Genomic DNA, 19,851 nt, shown 5'->3' with positions numbered 1-19,851 from the left:
GGCTCAAACCCACGAACTGTGAGATCATGACCTGAGCCGAAGTCAAAAGCCATTCGTTTAACCGACTGAACCACCCGGGCGCCCCCGACATCTTTAAAAATAGGGCTGAGCCTCCTGTGTCTGGGACAATTTATAATGTGTGGGTTGATTTGGGTCTTCTGATTCTACAGTTGTCTCAGTCAAATGATGGCAACTTTTAAGGACTGGTTCTTAAGGAGTAGGGAGTAAAGTGGTAGAGACCTACTCACAGAGTCAAGTGACTACTTGGAGAATGTGCTCACAGGGAAAGCCTGTAACAGCCAGTGTTCACCCGGGAAAATGTGGTATGTGACCATAAAATTCAGCTTCTAGATAGTTCCTTTCTTATTCATCTACCAAGCAAGTGCTGTCTGAATATTCCGCCTTTTAATTCATTCACATTTCAAGTAATTCATCTGAACACAGAGGATCGGATGTCTGAGATGAACACAGATTAAATGGGCACACATGTAAGGACGTACCCATAGTGTGAGGTACCATCATGTCACCAAAATAATACAAATGAATATGAATAAGTCTAAAGTTATTGAAATATTTTTGTATCCAAGCAAACTGGATTTTAATATTTTTTTCCTACTTCTGCCCTGCTACCTCTTTGGTATGGATACAGTCAATCATGCTGGCACTGTCCTCTCAAAACATGAGTTTGATCCCTGGCTCTCCTAGAGACACAGTCCTGGATCTTATTCCCCACAGCCTGGGTTTGTGTACCTTCCCTCTGCTGTGTGATGCTCAGCCGTTGGTGCTTTTCTTCCCAGCCTAAACTGGGTCTTCAGCTACTCTTCTTTCCTCCCTCCACCCACACAAACACAACAAAACAAGCAAAGCAGACAAAAACCTACTTCTCTTGCCCTGGAAACAAGAGGCCGAGAAGTCCTGGATAGTTAGTGCAGTAGCCCAGGTCACACTTAGCAAATGGAAGAATTGGAAATAGCAGAACTGGAACCCTGATCTTGAGTTGAAATTTAGTACCCCTTCTGCTAGCATGGGCCTTTAGAAGACTGTGGGGCCGTGGTGCTAAGTATACACCTGAGAATTGCTTGTAGACTAAATATATAGCGTGTCTTCCACAAGTGTCCTGGGTTCTACTTTTCAAACGGAAGTGTTATTGCAAAACCCTTTTTGTCTTTGCGTATTTCCTCTACAGACGATTATCAGGTAGAGAGCCGTGAAGTATCTATGTTAAAAAGAACTTAGACTCCCAAAGGCCAGGAGCCTTTATGCTACCAAAAAGTTTACTTTAGGCCCAAGCCCCACAGGCATCACAATGTTTCAGAGTCTCCCCTTTTCCCTCAATAATTGCTGCCTGTTTCCAAGCCCTTCTTTCCAATGGGATAAAGCTGCTTCTTGCCACCTTTAGGAACAAATGGCTGATTGACTTAACACTTTAACAAACAAATTCACACTGAAGTATAAACAGTTAACCAATCAAAAAAAAAAACAGGTACACCGTTTTTTTTTTTTCCCTGTGTATTTCAGTATATTTGACACTTTCTAGTTTTTTCTTAAAATTTTTTAAGTTTATCTGAGAGCGGGGGAGAGAGAGAGAGAGCACAAGCATGCGTGGGGGAGGGGCAGAGAGAGAGAGGGAGAGAGAATATCCCAAGCAGGCTCTGCACTGCCAGTGCAGGCCCCACTCGGGGCTCAATCTCACAAAGGACAAGACCATGACCTGAGCCAAAATCAAGAGTCGGTTGTTTGAGTGACTGAGCCACTCAGGCACCCTAATATTTTCCAGTTTTGATAAGGAGGAGAGGAGAAAGAAAATGAGACCCAAGGGAAGATAAAGTTTGCTTCATCTAGTTTTATGAGGGCTGGTCTGGGCTGGCCCAGGCTGGCCCTGTTTATCTTTGGGCACTTTTGAGATATTCTGGTCCTGTGTGACCAGCCCTGCCTAGCTGGGGCGCATGCCCAGAAGTGGTAAGTAGTAACCATTGCTTTCCCAGCCTTTTCTCCACCCTGGAAAGAAAGGGAGAGGCAAATGAAGTGACGATGTTGCTATATCCAACCACTTTTGGCCCTTGTCTTCCTGGGGCAAAAAGAAATACTTCAGAAGCACAGTGTGGGGAGGGGGTGGGGGATGGGACTTTCCCAAAGAGATAGTTAGGTTATTACTTCCCAGGATTATGTATTTCTCCAAATGACCCCCTCCCAAAGGTTTTGCCTTCGGGTTTCTTGCTGAAGATCTGAAGACCTAGGGGGCAGGAGGGCTATGTGCATTTTTAAGGGCTTGCCTTCCATATGAAACATCCCTGAATCTAGGTTGATACACCTTGAGTACTTTCCCAACAAGCTCTCCTGCATTCAGCAGCAGGTGAGTGACACCACAGGCCCCACCTCAAGCGTGTCTTCCAAAGTGCAAAGCCCTCCAAGTGACTTGCCTTACAAATGGAGGTGGCTGGCCATTAACTGTTTCATATTACATGGCAGCTTTTAACCTCCAGTCTAAGAGAGCTTAATGAGCAATCGCTTGTCGAATTTCAGGATTTCAAGCCACCGCTCTTGTTTCTAAGGAGGACACACACTGTGTGTGCAATTAGAGAAAACCAGGCTGAGCTTTCGTCAGAGAAATGTAATGCCTTGAAGCCAAATGATGCAGTATTTTTAGTTTTAATTACTGGCTCGTTCTCCACCCCACCCCCTGCCCAGCGACCTCCCTTGCCTTCTACCAAGAATCTTAACTCACTAGCTTCCCCTAAGAAATCCAACTGGCTTCATAGATCTTCATTACTCCCCAAACCTTCCCACTCTTCAGTAAAATAAAGGGAGGGGGGAAAAATCAAAACGAGTGAACCCATTTTACATAGCTCCTTCCTCGGGGAAAAGATCTTAGCAATTTTCTAAGGGCTGGAGAGAGGTAGGAGGTGTAAAAAAACACCCTACCTCCTCCAAAGAGGCAGTTTTCTACTTCAAAAAACAGCTGTGGTAAAAATATCTCCCAAGAGCAGCCAGCTGTTTATTTATAAATCTGTGCGTAGCCAGCTTTATTTCTCTTAAGTGTTTTCAAGAACAAGCGTAGTGTTTGGGTGAGAGGGGCCGGGATTTCTGGCGGCGACCCAGGAGCGCCGGCTCCGGGGAGGGGGCTCACAAAAGGCTGCAGGTGAGGCCCCGGGGAGCTGGGACCTGGGGGAGAACTGGCTGGAGGACGCCTGGGGCTTCAGCCTTTTCCCGGAGGTGGAGGAACAAGGAGCAGCTGCTGTTCTCCCCCTGCCCCAGCAGATGGTGGTGTCAGCCCGGCGCTCCGGATTGCAGCGCCAGCTCCGCCCGCGCCCCCCCCCCCCCCCCCCCCGCAGATGGCTTAATCATGACTCCTGTTCCTCCCCCCCCCACCCCGCCCCCCGCCCCGCGCGTCTGGGCGGACGCTGCGAACGTGGAGCCAGGCAGTCAAGTGTTACTGCGTACAGCAGGTAGCCTGGCAACTGAGAGCATAATACCGAGCAGATGGTGTTCGCACGGCGTGATGGACATCACACACGACAGCCTGAGACAATCCAGGAATTCCCTGGTGACTCGAGGCCCTCTTTACACAAAATGAGTTCTCTCTCCATTGCCGTGTATCTCTGGGGTTATCTCCCCCCCGCCCCCCTCCCCGATTGACACCGAACTGGTTTCTTATTACCGACTTTCCTTCCAGCCCGAGGGGAGGGAGATTTCAGGTCGGGGTGGGGGGAGGCCGGGGAAGGAAACGGAAGGGCTGGGAGCTGGAGGAGATAGGGGGTGGGGGTGGCGGTGGCACCCGGAGAGGGGAGGGCGAGTGGCTTGCACCAGCCCCCGGGGCTGACCGTCCGAGAGGAGCAGAGTTCCCCGCAGCCCAGCCGCACAAAGCCGGCGCGGGAGGGCGGCGCTGAGGGCGGCCTCGGCTCAGTCTGCAATCACATGGCCCACGAACAGCCTAAATGAAATTTAGGATTTTACTTAAAAAGTCCCCTGGGGCGTAATTTAGCCTCTTGACTCGAGCCTATATGCTTACAAGTCCTTAGGGGGCTCTAAGAAGTCAGGAGTGGGGCGGCAGGCCGGAAGATGCCTCTCAGCGCCGGCGTCTCTAACAAAGAAACCGCCGAGGCGGTCCCGGGCGCGGGCGAGTTGCCCCGCGGCCGCGGAGGTCCTCAGCCCGCGCGCGCTGCCTTTGAGCCCGAGAGCCGGGCGCGCTCAGGGGGCGGATTTCCCAGGCCCCTGGCACACAGTGCGTGCCTGGGGCCAGGAAGTAAATGCATGCGCAAGGCAAGCGACGAGAGAGGAGGGCTGTTCACGTAGGAAAAAGTAAAAATGATAAAATGGATGTCCCAGAAGAGATAATCTGTGCTTTTCACACACATTGAACTGGATCAAATATTAGGAAAAAAAAAAAATCTCCAGCCCAAACGGAATATTGCCTAGATTCTATACATCAAGAGGCTCGTGTGTCTAACCAATCACCAGTATCCAGAGGCTTTCTCCCTGCAAAGATAACTATTCAAGTTTTAAGTTTCAGAAGAAGGAAGCGTTTTCAAAGGAGGAGAGCTAACGTTTCACGCAGAACATCACACTTGCTGGGAAAGAGTTCAGCAGTTTCATGTCAGAGAGCAGCACAGGATGAATCCGAAGCCCACTGCAGCCTGGACGGAGGCATCTGGCTGTGACTCCGGGAGGCTCAGGGTGGTGAACCGGCATTCTGAGGCCCTGGGAAGCCATGTGACCTCTCAGTTTCAGTCCCCACCTCCTCAAATGAAAATCATACTGATAAGACTCCTCCCTTGACAGTAGAAACTTTGGAGAGGAAAGAGTTATAGAAAGAAAATGGTTAAGCAGATGCTCAAATCTCTCCCACTTCCAGTTTGGGCAGTTCAGGAACAATTATGGGCTAAATTAAGTGAGAGGTTCTGAAAGTGTGGTTCCAGGATCAGTAGCATGAGCATCTCCTGGGAGCTTGTAAGAAATGCAAAGTCTCAGGCTCCACCCCAGGCCTACTGAATTGGCGCCCCTGGGAGCAGTTTCACATGCCCTCCAGGTAACTAAGATGCCCTACTGTTTGAGAATCACTGGGGCAAATACTAGTTCTGGTTTGTGGGCACTGACTGCAACCTGGGGCATCTGAGCTCTCTGTCCCTGATTTAGATGGCAAACCCTGCACTTTAAAAAGCAAGTCAGAGTGCTGAGTTGCTTTTAGGTTTTTATTGCAAGTTCTTCAGCATTTGGAACAAAACTCTTAAATTTTCAGAGGGCTGCTCAGACAATGCAACCCCAAGAATTCTGAAAGGAGCCCATGGCCATGATTCTTCCAGGAAGGTCGGGACTCCTGCAACTTCGCTGTGCAGGCTGAACAGCAGCCAAGATTAAGGAAGGGGTGAGGCCACTGAACTCCCTTGCTCGGGCAGGAAGCATAAACATCGTTAGACTTCCCATCTCTTGGTCTGATGGTAGAACTTTGGACAGCTATGATTTGAGGAGGGTTCTCTCTGTTGGAAAAGGTTCTTCAAACTTGGGAGAAAACCAGAAGCAACAATGGAAGAAGACAAGTTGCACTTATGGGGCACCTACTGGATGCTTTCACTTGCATAATTAAACACATTTTGTTGATTAAGAAAACCTGAGTCTCTGAGTGGTTAAGGAACTTGTCTGATGACCCACAGCTGGTGATGGTGTCTTTGGGATTCTCACTCACCCACTGACTGAAATGTGCATCTGGTCTAAATTGAGCAGACCACCCAAGAGGGCTGTGGACTGAAGAGAAGTGGGAAGGGGGTGGAAGGGAGAGAGGAATGGGCATAGAATAAAAAGGTAGAGACTCTACAGGGATCAAAGCATGAAGCTGAAAGAGCATGAAAATATGCATCATTTTTTTTATATGTTGCCTGATACCCCAAATTAGGATGCTTCTATGGTATCAACTTTGACATTTAAAGAAAGGGCATAAGATTAGACCATTCAACCATAAGTAGAAGGAAGGAACAAAATAAAAGAAAACCTTAGAATTTTCTTTGAAGTTGATCAGGTGTCAGGGCAGAAACTTGGTTTCAGGATGGTGGCTTCATTTACAGACATTCTTTGTCCTCGTCCAGAACAGTTTTTCACTGTGGGTCTGGAGCTTACAATACATTCACAGCAGAGCCCCAACAGGCCCCACCCCATATAAAACCCTCTGTTTCTGCAGATTATTGAAGAAGGCTGGATAAAAAGATTTGTTTTATGATCTGTGGTGGTTGTGTCCCCATGACGATTGAGTTTTAAGGCACTTTACCAATTTAGGAAGCTTATCGCTGAGACAGCAGAAACTTGAGACCCAGTGGTAAGCCTGTTAAATGGGTTCAGCAAAGTTCTTCTTTCCACCGGGAAGAAGGAGCAGCTTACATTGGAGGAACCCACCAGGCCTGGATAGAAACGTATTTCCATCATAGGCCCAGTGGCTGGCACACCCAACCATCTACAAATAGCTTGCTATTATTATTACTGTTACTGTTGTAACCTCTTGTTCATGCAGCTCTATAAAGTCAAGGTGAGGGGAAAAGCTGTGTTTTTGGTTCTAGTTTAGCTTTTAAGGCAATGAGGAGGACTAAGACTTTAAACTTGGTTTTCCCTCCAGATTGTCAACACAATGGAGATGCTACCCAGACATTTAAATATATATATATTTTTTTAATGTTTATTTATTTTTGAGAGAGAAAGAGCAAGCATGTGAGCAGGGGAGGGGTGGAGAGAGAGGGAGAGAATCCCAAGTAGGCTCTGCGCTGTCAGCACAATGCCTGATGAGGGGCTCTAACCCACGAACCGAGAGATCATGACCCGAGCTGAAATCAAAAGTCGAATGCTTAACCGACTGAGCCACCCAGGCACCTCCAGACATTTAACTGTTTAAAAAATACATTTGTGTCCCCACATCGCCTCCCAATCACAGGGAATGTTTGAAACACTGAATAAATGTATAAAGAACAAAAAAAGCTTTATTCATTTTGAATACTCAGAGGCAACAAGGTTAATATTTTGATGTGTGTTTTTTAAAAAATATTTTTGCCAGCTTTTTCCTCTGTATACAACAATACACTTTCCATGGTCATGATAATGTTATATACATGATTGTACCACTGTTTCTAAGTAACACAGGGCAGTAGAAAGCTCCAACCTTCCAAGTGCTTGCAAGTGACAGTTTTCCAGTAAAAGGACACCCTTATGGCAGTATTTCTACCAGGCCTGTAGGTTCTTTAGGAGTCTTCCAGCATCTAACACACAGCTAGGTCCACAGCTGCAACAGAGTAAATGTTTGCTGAACTGAACTAAGTGGCTATGATGAATTCTAGCCTAAACCAGTAACACGTATGACTGGAGAGGAGAAAAAACAAAAACAAAGATGGCCCCACACGGATGGCTTCTCTGAGCTTCAGGAATGGAGCACCCACTGAAGAAGAAAGAAAGGGTTAAAGTTGGCAGTTCAATGCAAGGCTAGATGCATCAACCACAGGAAGGGTAGGCTTTCAAGGACTTACTTGGGGGTAAAAACAACAAAAATACCATTTGTCCTTATCAGTGCTTTGAACATAGTCACCATAGGTCCCTTCAGTGGAAACACAACTTGGAGAGTTATGCTTTTCCTCTGCCTTTGATGTAAATTATAGAGTCCTTTTGATCCCTTTGTTGTGATTAATTCTACCACCAAAGCAAGCCTAAATTGGTTAAAAGTTCATTAGGGTGCAACAATAGGAGCTTGATTAAATAAATTATGGTACATCCATACCATGAATACTAGGCAGCCAATAACAATCATGCCTTCTTAGACTATCTAATCACACAGAGAAAAGCTTACAATATACAGTTAAGGGGAGGAAAAACAGTTTCTAAAACAGAAAAATCATGTTAGACAAGGATTATAAATTATTTTTATTTTTATACCTTTTCAAATCTTTAAAAAAATTTTTTTAATGTTTATTTTTGAGAGAGAGAGAGACAGAGACAGAGACAGAGACAGAGACAGAGTGTGAGTGGAGGAGGGGCAGAGAGAGAAGGAGACACAGAATCCAAAGAAGGCTCCAGGCTCTGAGCTGTCAGCATAGAGCCCGATGCAGGGCTCGAACCCATGAACCATGAGATCATGACCCGAGCTGAAGTCGGACACTCAACTCACTGAGCCACCCAGACACCCCTATACCCTTTTAAATATTTTAAAATGAAAATGTTACTTTGAATGTTATTTTTAAAAACATGCTCTAAAAATAGTCTTTAAATTATAAAAAAAAAACAAATAGAAAAAAGAACAAAGAAAAGGAAAAGAAGAAGGACCTATTTGCTTGTTTTCCAGGATTCCAAAATTCTGATGAAGACTGAGGCTTCCTTGGTTTCTGGGCAGCTGATGGCATCTTTGCAGAGAAGGAAGCACAAGGCAGGTCCCTGGGCCTTGTACAAGGAGGCACTAGAGCACAGGGACCTAGCGGTGAAGGCACCTGACTGTGCCCGGAGAGGACACTGAAGGCTTATCAGAAGAAGTGATGTCTCAGAATGGCGCAGGCAGACAGGAGGAGAATGGCTTCCAGAGTAGACAGAATGATCAAAGACTTGAATACATCATACCCTGAAATTCCATTTCTTTTCTTTTTTTAATTTTTTCAACATTTATTTTTGAGAGACAGACATAGAGCATGAGCGGAGGAAGAGCAGAGAACGAGGGAGACACAGAATCCGAAATAGGCTCCAGGCTCTGAGCTGTCAGCACAGAGCCCGACGCGGGGCTCAAACTCACAAACCACGAGATCATGACCTGAGCTGAAGTTCGACGCTTAACTGACTGAGCCACCCAGGCGCTCCTGAAATTCCATTTCTAAGGACTCATCTCATGGAAGTGGTCGTAGCTTTACTTTTTTTTTTTTTAATATTTTTATTTATTTTTGGGACAGAGAGAGACAGAGTGTGAGCAGGGGAGGGGCAGGGAGAGAGGGAGACACAGAATCCAAAGCAGGCTCGAGGCTCTGAGCTGTCAGCACAGAGCCCGACACGGGGCTCGAACTCACGGACTGTGAGATCATGACCTGAGCTGAAGTCGGACGCTTAACCGACTGAGCCACCCAGGCGCCCCATGCTTTATACAAAGATTTTATCTGGAATAGCTTGAAGGATTTAGAGTAGCAAAAATTTAAAAAACAGCCTAAATCGTCAACATTTAGAGGATTCATGAAACTATAATACAAGCTCCCCCTGTCCGCAAATCCTCATAAAGCAGACTTGGTCTTAACAGACATGGACGGGATGCGGTGAGTTCGAGAGGGGCCTAGCTGGGTCTGGGACCTGGACTATTTCCACCTGAGCCCATCTTATGCTGTGGTGTGTGCCATAGACATCTTTAAGTGGCCATTCCCTTTTAAGACCGGGACACGGCATGAACATGAACAAACGGGGTTTGGCTAGACGCTCAGCAACAGGGCCAGCTTTTCACTGCTGATGGGGACTGACCATCTTCCGAGAATTCTCGGGGAGTCACCAGGACAAGCCTCTCTATGCTGTAGCACCCTGCTCTCCGTGGTTGTTCTCTGGAGCGGGGCCAGAACTAGCCCAATCTTTAACTTGAGAGACGAGGGAAAACCCACCGCTGTTTGCCTTCACAGGTTGTCTTCTCCGCAAGGGTGTAAGCAGACCCCAGCGCCAGGGGCAGTGAGCAACCCGCGCCCCCCCCCGACCCCCCAACAGAGATGGGCACAGCATTCTGCCTGCATCCAAGTGGCCTGAAGGACACAGGGGATGCAAGTGGTTTGACAGCTGCTCCAGGAACTAGGTTTTTTTGCCCAATGTTTGCGGCCTTTCTTCCCTTGATTTAAAAATAGAGAGGGGGGAGGAAGGAGTCTCAGCTGTCTTCAGCCGCGCTGCTGGGAAGAGTTTTTCTCGGGAGCCACTGTTCCCCTAAACCGTACCTTTCTCTTTTATTGCCTCCCCCACTTTCTGATGAAGTCATCACAGCGAAGATTGCATAACCGATGCAGAGGCCTATCTTGTGTTATACTGGGAGACAGGCCAATGTTTCCATTTATAGACAAGAGCACTACCACGCTGCCAAATGGAGCTCTCTGCTGCAACCACTACAAGACAGGAAGAGGGAAGGAAAGCTCCGGGCTGAGGGCGTGCTGTGAACAGAGGCGCGCACTTCCTCCCTTCTCTGGGCAGCCTTGGGAGGGTGGCTTGAGGGACACCAGCTCCGACTGCCTGGGAAGAGCCACTTCTACAAAGCTGCCTGCTCTCCGGCCCTTTTCTCTCCGGGGAGGGTCTGGTCAGCCTGTTTTGCAGGTTTTCGGGCTGCTGAACCTGTGTGTGGGCAAACCAGGTGTGAGCGCACCGGGGCTCTGAGAAGAGGGCTGGCCTGGCCATACTCCTGAGAGCAGAAGCCAGGCCAGGGGTTGTGCGGTTGGAGGAGGCCGGGAGTTTGGGGAGGGTACGAGAAAGTAGGGAAAAAAGGAGTAACATTTAGAAATCTGGGGGTGGTACGTTACATCTTTACAGATTTTGGCTGAGAACCAGGTTCTCAGAGGAAGCGAGTCTAGAAGAGGGGCTCCTCCTACAGGGTCAGGGAGGGCCTACCGGCAGGCAGGGATGGGGGCCATTGGACCGGGCACCTTACATCCTCAATAATTCTTGAGTTTAGGTTGTTAGATGTGTTCTGCACACAAGGTTTTACATAGGGTCACGGACAAAGCCTGACAGAATTGAAAGATACCTTCTATTTTATGGTTTTCAGTTGTACCCTGTTACCAGCTCACACTGCTCTAAGTCCATCATGAATTAATGTTTATTATAAGTCCCGCATTTATCTTGTGGATGGTATTATAATCCCACACTCTTTTAAAAATAAAAACATTACTTCTTTAAAAAAACCCTATTGGCATTTCTTCCTTTTGTACATATATTTGGTGACTCCAAGAAAGGGAAGTGGCCAGGGTCTTTTGTTAGCCTTGAGAAGAGTTGGGGACAAATTGGGATAAAAACAGTCTTAGCAGAAACACGGGCTCCAGAGAGTCTCCTCGATTGCACCTGCACTGCAGTAAAGACAGCTCTTGACTCCTACCTCACACGTGTAATATCCTGGATAACGGAGTCTGGAAACAATTAGAAATCATCCTCTACAGATCTCAAAAGTTTCACTTCTTTTATCAGAACTGCACTCAGGTAGCATGATTCAACAGTGCCTGGCACACAGTAAGTGCTCATAAATGTTTGCTCTCATGAGCACCAATATGAATAATAACGAGGAAGTTAGAAACTTTAGGTAGGGTCGTGATTTTCAGCTCATAGTTTGTTCTTTCTTAACAGTCAGGTCAGCTTCTCAGCCTTATGAAGGAAAATATCCTTTTGCTTAGGATAAAAACTAAGTGGATAGCTAAGTATGGGATCAGGCCCTCGGATGATGGTGAAGTTTATGTGAAACTCTCATTTTAGTGAGGGATAAGTCCACTCATGTTGACAACAGCATACAGACCTTCTAAGATGGGAGTTACGTGCCCATTATCTTTTGCAACTTATCCCCTCTGAAAGCATCAGTATTTCTGCTTAACCGTCTGGGAGGGATCACAGTTTCCTATTTCTACCAGAAGCTAAGGCCAAGTCTGACCTCCTTATCGTAATATTACCTCCGGTGCTCACTCCCTCCTCACTTTACCCAAAGTTTCTTGTGCTGATTCTTCCTCTAGCTAGCTGACTGGATCCTCCCCTTCTCGATGCTTCCCAGATCTGGGTGAGCTCCTTTACAATACGCATCAGATCCCCGCACACACTTCCCCCCCTAAAAGCAACGCCTCCTCCAAGAGCTTGCCCAACTGCCACTTCTCTCCAGGTTGACTGCTCACAGGAGGTCAACATCAGAACCGGAGGGTCGGGTGATTAATGCTGGAGCAGGAAAGGGAGAGCCAACCTGCAGTTCAGGGTATTTATCAACCTGAGAAAGCTTTCCCAGCCTGAAGGATCATATTTCTGGTCTTCCTTACCTTTTGGCCCGTTCCCTTAATATGCATATTTAGTTTCTTTGACCTTGATCCAACTGATTAATTTCTCCTTTGTATTTTTCTTCTCCTCTTTATCCTCCCCTATCGTAAGAATAGACAATTTCTCGATCGGCCATGATGAAATCTCTCCCAAGTCAACCAGACCTTTTCTGGAAGCTGGAAACCAGCTGAGGGATGATGGGCCTCTAAATGGAACTGTAAGTCTGTCTCAGTTTCCCATTATGTGACATACAGAAAAAGTCAGTGAGAGTGAGATTCCCTTCTTTATTTACCTTAGCTTCTTGGGGCTTAATTTTTATTGAAGATTACTTTCTATATAAGGTCCACTGAACACTATCTCTTAATTCATATTTAGGAGCATGTAAAAAAGGTTGACAGGGCATATCTTTCATTCCTTTGTAGGTGTAGTTGTAGAGAATTTCCAAGGAAAGAAGGAGACACTGAATCTTCATTAGTTAGTAAACATAAGCCCCCAGGGAGTGGATGCTCACGTACAGGGTGCTGAGAGATGTCTCACAACACGGAGGGACCATCCCTGGGCCTCAGAGCCCAGCCCCCATTGCCATGGAAATATCTGGGGCTGTAGCAGGGTCCCAGTCACTCTCAGTCCCTCCCAGAAACCTCCTGGGGACAGATCCCAAATACATCCCATAGACAGATGCACACACACACCCTAGGTGGGAACCTAGAGAGGTCTGGGATACTCTGACACACTTTCTGCTGAAGGAGTCACATAAAGGAAGGGTGTCCGCTGAGGCTGTTAACCCCACAGAAGTGCAGGGAACTGGTTCTACAACGTAGAGACTTATGCCCACCACTGAAAGCTGCACAGTCCTGCACACCTTTAATGGCACGTTCAGTTTCAGCTTCCAGGTCTCAGAGTTGATTTTTCTTAGAGAATACTTGGCCACAGGTAAGACAAGCAAGCAAGCAAGCAAGCAAACAAACAAAGCAAACAAATAACAACTGACTCGCGTAGTAGAATATAAAAATCCATGTGTACGGGTTGTGTTTACAAGTTTGCTTTGATTTTGTTGTATGGTAAGATGCTACCACCCCATGGCCAACATGCATCTATCACCCTAAAAATAAGCAGGCACCACAAACCGTCCACCTGAAATCTGAGCACTAGTATGTTATGTATAATTTTCATTAAAGTTTTCTCTCAATTCATATATAACATCCTGCTTTAAAAAATGCTTTGATTATTCTAGGAATTCCCAAAGGTCTCCAGCACCCCAGCACAACGGCAGGAGTTGCGGTTGGAATCTAAGAGAAGAAGGGCTGTCACAGCCTGGTCCTCTGGGGTACTAAAATCCAGTGAAGACACAAGGTTTCCCTTCATTGAAAAGCTGGAAAATGATCCCAGCTCATCAAAGGTGAGCTTATGGCATGTCCTCTGGTGCCTTAGGATTTCCATAAAGCCAGTCTGGTCAGATCTGGAATGATCACAGTTACATGGCAGAAAGGGGGTGGAATGGGGGACACAGGGGTTCTAGGGATTGGTTGACCTAGGGCAAGTCACTGAACATCTTTGGGCTTTATTTAGTATTCTCCTTTAGAAAATGAGGACACCTGCCCAGGTGACCTCTAAGGCTCCCACCTGCCCTAAAATTCTCTGGTTCTGCTTGGGAAGAGCTTCATGGATACAAGCAAACTTGACTAGAAGCCTCGATGGAAGTAGGTTTGGATTTGAGTGAGCAGAGGAGAAGGAAGTATGAATAGCTACTAGCAGGAGGGAGGTGGTTGTGCCCAGTTCCCAAGCCAAGGTGTGTGGGAGGAAAGCTGCACTGACTGGGTGGTCCGACCACGGACGGGTCTCAATGCAATCACAGTCATGCGACCCAACTAACAGATGGGGAGCCACGGTAGTCTTTTAAAGGGAATAAAATGATCAAAACATTACTTTCAAAAGGTTAAGCTGGTGTCAGGTAAATCAGGGATCAGGACGGGGCTGGACCAGAAGGAGAAAAGTAGGGAGGCAGGACTGAGAGGTAGCCATTGGAGTAATCCACCCAGGAGGTAAAAGGTGGCCGAGACTTGGTTACTGACTGTGGGAACTGATGAATAAGGAATCAAAGGAATTGCAAGGTGTATTTCGGCAAGAACAATAAGAGTTCACGCTCTTCACCATCTGCAATGTCTAGGGTCACACCCTGGTCCACTGGTTCCCACCTCCTTTTGCTCACACCTGTGTTATTCTCACTCTGCCCTCACGTGGCTACTGGAAATCTGGCCCGAGAATGTGATCTCCACCCAAAAATCTAGCGTGAGTAATCCCAGTTCTCTTTGTCCTCCCTACTTTTTAACAACTGCATTTATTTAAATGTGAATATAGTATACCACCTGGCTTCTAACCGGGAGTAGGACAGTAGGCGTATACCTTGAATATTTTCCAAGCCCTAACAATATATTCTGGGGATGAAGAGAAGACGCCTGACAATAACAGGAAATATGACCAAAACTGCTTGGAGAAGAAACCTTCTCATTTTTATGCTTCCTTAACTTGTTCCCCCAACTTTCTACTTCTTGCTAAATGTCTTAAGTCTTTTCAAGATGGCCCTACAAGGAGTAACGAATGTCAGATGGCCCCTAGTTAAAGGGTTTTAAAAATGACAAGTAGAATTCGTAACAAATGTGGTACTTAAGTATTTCCTAGGCTTGGTTCGTGGGTTTACATTCTATATTGGATTTGAAAACAGTCAGAAAATCACTCTCGGTCTTCATGCTAAGTCTTGTGGGTGTGATATACTTCCATAGGATAGTTAACATTGCATTTATAACACTGATCTTTAAAACCTAAACCAGAGATGATACTAAAAATAATTTCTAACTAAACAGCTAATTGCTACAAAACCAGTTGGACCACTGAAAATGCACGATTGAAGGCTATTTGGTGGTTCCAGGTGAAAACATGCTTTTTATCAATTACTCAGAAATCAGGTGTCTTCTCTGAACGAATAAAAAAATCTTCTCTTTGAAAACCTCCCTACCCCTTATTGAGACAACGCGGAGGAGAAGCAGATACTCTGGTCTACAGCACTCTGAAATTACCACCGGGCTCTGGAAAATGGATTGCTTCACCTATTTGTTCTGTCTTTAATCTGAGGGAGGGGCTGCAAATCTCCCCATCTGTCTCTCTCGCTCTCTGGGCCCCTCGTTGCCATGGTCTTTCCCACAGCGTCTGAAGAACAAGATTCCTTTGACGTCTGACACTGGACCTCTGCAGGCAGCCAATTTGTTTTCCTTTTGCCTTCCCACCCCCTCCTCCTCTCTCCCTTTCTAATCTAGGATATTCTTTCTGTGCATCCACCAAAAGTAATGTGTCAAACTATGATTATGTTTTCTTTTATTAAACAAGTAGAAGAGAGACAGATTGCTTTCCTCCTTTGACCAAGTAAAGGTAATAAAAGGCCCAGGGAAAGCGGGGGTTGTAGGGGGATGTTGGCGTCTGCTATCCTGGGCTAGGACAGCTCTGGTCTCCGCTCATCTAACGGAATTCTGGGCTGCCCGTTGCCAATTTTACTCAGTGGCCCAAGGTCAGCAGCAGTAGCTTCTTGGTGTTTCTGAACCAACTGAGTCTGCGCAGCCCTCAGCCAGTCCAGCCTGTGTTCTGGGGAGAAGTAAAGGGGCAAGAATAGAGGAAGGCCCTGCCCTCCAAAGTGCAGGGAAATCAGTACTTAAATAACGTATTTCCTAGATTCCTGACAATCTGAAGGAAGTTAGGAAGTTCAGAAAAAAATCCATTTAAACCCTTAAAACTGAATCCATACTTCTATGCCACTGACAAAGCAAATGTAATTTGGGAGTCTTGCGGGGAAGGAGGGGGAGGGTACAGAGCACAGGACAATCCCTTTCCCCTCTTAGAGAGGAATTTTTCCTTCAAGTGTTTGTATCCCTTAAGCAAATGAATTTTGGGGGCAAGAACTTTTAGAAACCCTGCATGATATTTATTCCTTGCACAAAGGATATAATTATAGATACTTATAAAGAGCAGCGGGAAGGTACATGCAGACGCAGTGACCCCTGGATTGGGAATGGCAGGAGAAACTCACAGTAACACTGGACTGTGGGACACTGGCATCCCCCCCCTCAGAGGCTCTCTGGAAGAGTGTTTCCATCCTTCACATTGTCTGGGGGCTCATGGAGAAGCGCGTCTTGGGGGAGCTGAGATTTACAGTGCTTTGGCCACAGGAAGAGACAAGTTCTAGGTTAGAGTTTCCAGTGCTGGTCACAATGTAACTTGATGTTTATCACTTTCCTGGTATGGGCTCCAAAGAAATAGGCCCACCCCTCAGAATAGTACCAAGGACTTGAGTGCCAGGAGAAGGCACCAAAAAACTGAGAGGGATGGAAGTCAGGTCAAAACCAGTGGAGAGAGGATATCTGGTACCGAACAGCAAAAATAGACAGGAAGGGGGAGAGGGGAGGACAAAATACATAAACGGAGATGGTTGGAACTGAAGGAGCAGGATGCTGCTGCGGAAGAATCAGGCTGGGAAAAGTCCAAGAACAGACCCTGGCTGGCAGGTGCCTCCATCCCTGACCCCTGAAGCAGGATGAGGTTTGATTTGGAGACATGCTCACCCAAAGCTGTGCTTTCTGCTGTCTAGATGTTTGGGGGCGGGGTATAGAACCAAGATGCAATTGGAATGACATTTCTTACTTTTCTTTCAGTCTGAATGCATCTTTAGATACTTGAACAATTTCAGACGACTGCTGCTGGGGTTTTGGATTGTAGAAGGTAGGGAAAAACGAAGGAAGGTTTCAACTTGACCAGATATTTCCTAGGCAGCCGTTCTCAATGGCTGCAAACTCACCCCAGCTTTGTTCTGCTGGCCTCAGGAAGAGAGCTTCTTTTGGGGGCCTCCCTTTGTGGGCACACTATTTCTGATCCTGCATCACTGGCCAACAGATTGGGGGCATGATGTGTGGCTGTTTGAGCCCTCCACGTGCCAGAGGGCACCCCCTCCTCTCCATCTGGGCCCCCAAATACTCAACAAAGAACAGTCTTACTGTTCCAAATAGAGCTCAAATGGAACAAATGTTTTCTTCCTCAGGAAAGACTGGGAATGTCTTCAAGTTGGAGACAAACAAAGGATGGATTATGAATGTATAGTTACTACATTTACAAAGATATGATACACCCTGATTACATACAATAAGCAGGGCGCCTGGGTGGCTCAGTCGGTTAAGCAGCCAACTGTTGATTTTGGCCCAGGTCAGAGACTAACCCCACGTTGGGCTCCATGACAGGATCCATGCTGGGGGAGGAGCCTGCTTGGGATTCTCTCCCTGGGTCCCTCCCCGTGCGTGTGGGGTGCACATTCAGAAAAAAGAATAATAATAAAGTAAGGGTGAAGTTTCATATTTGTCCTAAAGCTTTTACTTTTCAGGTTTTTTTTTTTGCATTAATGCAGATTTTTAAAACATAAAATACATATTCATGCTAAAGTACTAAAAAACTTTTCCCTGTGAGAAATGGCTACTTAAGCACCAAGGGGCCAAGTTATAGCTTTTGTGGCGTTAACATAGATATTTGCATATATTTCCTTCCCAATCTGTTTTCTCACAGATCTGAGTGAAAATCTGATTGTTTTTTGAGGCAAAATGCAGCCACAGGAACAGCTCGTAAACCTCATCACAGACACAGTACTCAGCAACAGGAGCCGTTTCCTCGGGCTTATGAGCTCTGGTAACTGTCAAAGGGGGGCCACTGATCAGAGAAATCTGGAAAGACACGAGTCTGTCAGAACGCGTGAAAGGACGTGACACGGAGGCCACGTTCGTGTTGCACAATTTGCATGAGCACTTCTGGACAAATTCTGTTTTCACATGCAATTCACAGACGAGCAGCAGCAGGGCTAATTGGTGAGGTTGCCACTCAAGTGTGGTAGGGAACAGGCGCTCTCACTACCCGGATGAATAATACAGAGTTCTGAGCCACACAGTAATTATTTTATAGTTATTTTGCATCACCATCATCCCTTTATCTTTGTCCCCCACCCCCACCCCACGGTGGAGTTGAGTAAGAAAATCACCACCGGCATCTCCAAAGTGGGATTCATTTTATTTGAAATCAGCTTAAGAATAGGAAAAGACATGGCAAGGGAACAGCTATCGTTTCATTAATATGGATGGATTATTCATGTCACTAGAGTGACAGTGAATTTGATTGTACCCTGAAGTGCCAATAGGATGCCAAACACAGCCGTGAAAAACACGAGAAACTCGGAATGGCAGAATGCTTTGGAATTCATCTGTGAGAATTCCAGTCCCTCAAGATAAGGTAGTTCCTGGCCCACATGATACTTCAGTGCTAAGGGAAGGGGAAGGGAGGCTTAAGATCCCCTAGGTGCCTCCCATAGCTACCTTGCGAAAGGGGAAGGAGGGTGACAATTTCCCAGCCCCTTCCTAGATTGCATTAGAAGCTTTAGAAACTTAAACTGGGCGCTCTCCTGTGGGTCACTCTCCATCTCCAATAAAACCAATTGTTTGGAGGGAAGGAGAGGCCTTCTCAGTGGTGGGTCAGTCACTGGTCCTCCTTCTGCAGACCGTCCAGTATTTGCTGCCTCTGCACTAAATGCAAACCAGACTAACTCCAGAAATGGGCTTTGGGGGCAATTTTGGGTTTTCCGCCCCTTTGTTCCTTGGAGATATTAAGCCTTAAATGCTCTTTGAATCTGAGAGTTACTGATAGCACTGTATTTAAACCATATCACGTCACGTGATGAAACCTGACACACTGGCATTCACTCGTCCATTGTTCCTGCTGTCTGACCTCAATGCAGAAGTCTACCCTGTGCAGCTGAGAAAACACACACACACACACACACACACACACACACACACCATTTAAAGACCTAGTTAGGCTCTCGTTAAGTTCAATTGATCTCTTTTTATATTTTACTTAGAAATGGTCTACACTATGTTTTCAATTTCAAAACTTAGTGACACATTTTCACCGTAGCATTTCCTATCCTCAAGCTTCATCAGTTACCACCTCCCACCTTTTTCTAATGGGGGCGGGTGGAGGTTGGGGAAGAAGGGTTTTTATTCCGCTTTCACATTTCTGATTTCAGCCTTGGTTGACAATGGTCATCCCCCTGTGGGTAGTAGGAGTGGAGGCGTCTCTTCCTGTTTGGGACAGCTGGCAAACTGTCTCCAGTGATCTAACTGTTCATCTCCTCATGTTAAAGACTTTCAGACCTGGAAAGCAGCCCCCAGTCTTCAGGCTCTAACTCTGGGTCTGAGCCCTGCCGAGTGGGCAAAACAGGGGTCTCAAGTGTAGGTGGGATGGGTAGTGACCCATAGGTATGGTGTGTCAGATAACAAAATGCCTCTTGAAAACTTTCTCCCGTGTCTCTGTTGCAATATAACATATTCACATCTGGGTTTAAGTTTTCTAGGCAATTATTATGATACTCAACATATGACTTGGGGTGGTCGGAGCCCAAATAGCCCCTAACCCTAGCGAGTGCTTGGGTTCTAAGCAGTGACAACAGGATGGGCAAGTGAGGGACCTTAGGGAAGCTCGTGCCTTGTGGGGGGGGTCGGAGGGGAGGAGAAGACACTGAATATAAACCCAGCCCAGGTCACAATTTTGCCCACAGCAAATCACAGCATTACAATGGCATCTTTGACCCCTAATCCACAAAGGAACCATTCTTATTTCTTGTAGTGTGTGCATGCAAGGTTACCATAGAGTCCCTTTGATAAAGAAAGCTACACACTCAAACAGTGACCTCCATGGAACCCCATGCAAAAGTAGGCTCATACTGCATTTATTACCACAGTGGTCCGGGCCCAACAGCAGAGATCTGAAGCTCGTAATTACTAGCCTGAGTCAGAAATAGATGTATCTTTT

General features: G+C 46.5%; 1 protein-coding gene across 3 annotated transcripts in view; it reads right to left on the bottom strand.

Annotated features, from left to right (window-relative positions):
* Positions 1 to 19,851, bottom strand: part of MAML3 (mastermind like transcriptional coactivator 3) — a 606,598-nt gene that overhangs the window by 13,449 nt on the left and 573,298 nt on the right. The gene's annotated exons all lie outside the window — the stretch shown is intronic.

The sequence above is a fragment of the Prionailurus viverrinus genome, chromosome B1 (genome assembly GCF_022837055.1).
Source record: "Prionailurus viverrinus isolate Anna chromosome B1, UM_Priviv_1.0, whole genome shotgun sequence".
NCBI lineage: Eukaryota > Metazoa > Chordata > Mammalia > Carnivora > Felidae > Prionailurus > Prionailurus viverrinus.
This window is presented reverse-complemented; position numbering and strand designations above follow the sequence as displayed.